Source organism: Sinocyclocheilus anshuiensis, unplaced genomic scaffold (assembly GCF_001515605.1).
Source record: "Sinocyclocheilus anshuiensis isolate Anshui unplaced genomic scaffold, SAMN03320099.WGS_v1.1 scaffold779, whole genome shotgun sequence".
In the NCBI taxonomy this organism is placed as follows: Eukaryota; Metazoa; Chordata; class Actinopteri; order Cypriniformes; family Cyprinidae; genus Sinocyclocheilus; species Sinocyclocheilus anshuiensis.
The window spans coordinates 274,969-278,926 of NW_015548244.1; positions in this window are offsets into that span (position 1 = coordinate 274,969).

The window sequence follows — 3,958 nt, forward strand, 5'->3', positions numbered from 1 at the left end:
AGTGAATGGGTGCCGTCAGAATGAGAGTCCAAACAGCTGATAAAAACATCACTATGATCCACAAGTAATGTAGTGAATGGGTGCCGTCAGAATGAGAGTCCAAACAGCTGATAAAAACATCACAATGATCCACAAGTAATGTACGTAATCTACAAACTGCATGTTTGTAATAAATCCATCAACATGTTTTTAGCTTCAAACCTCTATCCAGTCCTCTATCCATAATATGTTTCTTCCTTCAGTGAAAAAGTCTTCTCATCTGAATCAGGAGAGAAATCTGTACAGACCAAGCACAGACAACAAATATGTTGGTGGATTTTGATGTGAGGCGACAACGGGATGGATTTTGTCAATGGGGGATTTATGGATTATGGATGTTATTATGGATTATACACTGGTATTTCAGCCAGAAGTGATAGTTAAAGCACCTTGATGATGGATTTGTTTCTTACAAACACACAACTTTTCTCTTCACAGATATTAATTGATGGACTGGAGTGGTGTGGATTACTTGTGGATTATTGTGATGTTTTTATCAGCTGCTTGGACTCTCATTCTGACGGCACCCATTCATTGCAGAGGATCCACTGGTGAGCAAGTGATGGAATGCTACATTTCTCCAAATCTGTTCTGATGAAGAAACAAACTCATCTATGTATTGGATTGCCTGAGGGTGAGTACATCTTCAGCACATTTTCATTATTGGGCAAACTATTTCTTTATTAAGTTCGGGAACCCATGACCAAGAGAAAACAAGACAGTACGCAATTATCTGGACGTGCATTATTAAAACAGAATATTCCATCACTATTAATTATTTACAGTCTGTCAGATTCACATAACAAGGGTTTTTCCCCACATGCTGATGACTATGCAGGTATTCGTTTCGATAAAATGTCATCAGCCTCTTCTGTCATCTGTCTAATGTTTCCTCCCTCATTCTTTATACAAAGAAGTATCTTTTTTGCTCCAAAAACATTCAAATGTAATTTCCTTAAAAGTAAAGCTAAGAGTGATATCAAGGTCAAACAGAGATGGTGTGTCCTTCTGTGGCGCAGGGGGGCGAATGTATTTCCTGATGCTTTTAAAATGTCGAAACTTATTATGCTCAGAAAACCACAGTGGCAGCGGCAGCCTGTCCGGGTTCATTCCACCCACTCTCTCGTCAAGCAAAAAAGACGGAGACCTGTCAAACAACACCTGAGACAGCTAAAAGACATCAAGCAGTCTGAGAATGACTAAAACATAGGCGTAAATGCAGCATATGGAGCAAAAGAGAACCTCTAGATACTCCTTCAAAGCTCAGGAGGTCTCAGTTGAGTATTTTATGCATGTACGTTGTCTCAGATGTTTCTCCGAGATAAAAAATAGTCACAAATGAGTCAGCAGTTGACGTACAGTAGGAGTATAGAGTTATAAAATAAACATGAACAGCAGCTCAGATCATTTGATGGGACTTTGGTCATATTGAGATCTTTGACTTTGAGATATTGGCAAAATGGAGCACAGTTGGAAACTCTAGAAAAGAAATGTGAGATTACTTACTTTTTCTCAAGAGAAATATATGAGAAGCAGGAGAACTCAGGTTTCCATATGATCTTCAGTTGATATCATTGCTGTCTGGGAGACACGATACAAACATTAAAGAGATCGATCTGTAATTTTTATTTCCTATAAATTAGAATCTACATATAACAAATCTCAAAAACGGAACTTTCAAAAACCAATACTAGAATATCAGAAGCTATGATAAAGCCTTGAATGCAATCTGATTTGCTTTGGATAAAAGCATCTGCCAAATGCATAAATATAAACAATACTGTCTGAGGAAAATGTGAGTGTTTTGCCGTTGCAAAATTCTGCCACCACGATAGCGTGTTCTGAGTAGTTGCCTGGGCGTTGCTATGCAGTTACTTAGCCATTCTAAGTGGTTGCTTGTGTTGCTGTACAGTTTCTGGGGTGTTCTGGGTAGCTCCCAGGGTGTTGCTGTGCAGTTACTTATGTGTTCTGAGTGGTTGTTTGTGTTGCTATGCAGTTACTAGGGTGATCTACGTGGTTGCTTGTGTTGCTATGCCGTTTCTGGGGTGTTCTGAGTGGTTGCCTGGGCGTTGCTATGCAGTTTATTAGGTGTTCTAAGTGTTTTTCTGATTCTACACAGTTAATCATGTGTTCTAAGTGTTTTTGTGTGTGTGTTCACCATTCGGGTGTTCTGGGTGGTTTCCAGGGTGATGCTATGCAGTTACTTATGTGTTCTAAATGGTTGCCAGACCATTTCTATGTGGTTACTGAGGTGTTCTGAGTGGTTGTTCGTGTTTCTAGGGTGTTTTAGGTGATTGCTTACTGGCTCAGCTCAAACGAGCACCACCCACATTCCTCTGAGATTCTTGATTTGATGCAAATCGTAAGTCTAAACGCTTTCAACATTACTGAAGTTTATTCTATGAACAGGTTACATTACTTCTTTCCTTGAAGAATGAATGGCCTTCCTCTCATAAGTTCCACTCCAGGGTCACTGCCACAGGTTTCCAAAAATAAACTTAACACATAATCACCTTTCATAAAAAAGCAGCAGCATCTTCTCAGCAGATCCCCTAATAAAGCCCTCATTACTAACATAGAAATGTCAGGGGGGAAAAAAAAGAAAAAGCTTTTAGTGTAAATGTCAGATCTCAACAGGTTCTGACAGGAAACGCTTTTAGAGTATACGCCCGTTTTCCTGAAGGAATAGAAAATACATCAGGTGGAATATATCGATACACACACAAGTAGTGGGTGTTTTCTAGTTTACTTACAATAAGATAAAGGTGAATGAGTATCGATAGTGTTTGCGCAAAAGGTATATACACAACATAAATAACACAAATACTCATGCTAACTTGAACTGTACGTTACGTGCTAATCATATAGAGTAAGTCACGCTGTGAATACGCTTTTCCCGTAACACACTAAAACAAGAATAATGAGGACAATCTTATTTTTGACTAAAATTAAAATGAATGTCAATTTATTTGGAATCTCAAACAAGAAACTGTAAAAATTAACATAAGGGTAAGTAAATGATGCTTCTGGTCCAGAATACGCGATTTAAAAGACCTTCAAAGATGAAGTAACTCAGTTTGTCCTAGACAGACATAAATTCTCACGAGGGAAGTTTTGGATACCAGGTTCTTAAGAGAGAAATATAACAGATCTGACCTTAATATGAGAACACATCAAGAAATGATGAGAGACCGATAGAAAGACTGAGAGAGTGACTGAAAAAGATTTGACAAGACAACCCTGGAGAATCTTTCCTTGAAGCACGAAGAGCCTTTATTCAGGACTTCAATACAGGTTAAGCTCTACCGACAGCGTTTGTCCATTACCACAGAAGCAGAATTATTACTATTACTGTGATTATCTGGTTACATTACAATAGGAAACTTTTAGGCGACGGTGGCCATTTTTGTTTTTTAAAGGGGTCATAGGATGCCCATTTTCCACAAGCTGATATGATTCTTTAGGGTCTTAATGAAAAGTCTGTAACATGGTTTGGTTAAAATTTCTCAATGGTAGTGTAAAAAACACCTTTTTTACCCTGTCAAAAACAGCTCTTTTCAGATCAAAACAACTTGTAAAAGTGCATGTAGCATCCTATGAACCCTTTAAATCAGGCCTCAAACTTATAGAAAATTGCAAGTCAGAAGGACAGAGATATCTAACAAAATATGTTCCAGTTAAGTTCTGAATTTCTAATTTTAATTTTTTTTTAAATCAATTAAAAATAAAATTAGATGAACATTCAACTAAAATATTTTTGAAAAATCTTGTGTAAATGTTTTTGTGCTAATGTTTCAACAACCTTATTAAAGAATTAGTTCACTTCCGATTTACTCACCCCCAGTGTTCATGTCTTTCTGTCTTCAGTCGCAAAGAAATTAAGGTTTTTGAGGAAAACATTCCAGGATTTTTCTCCATA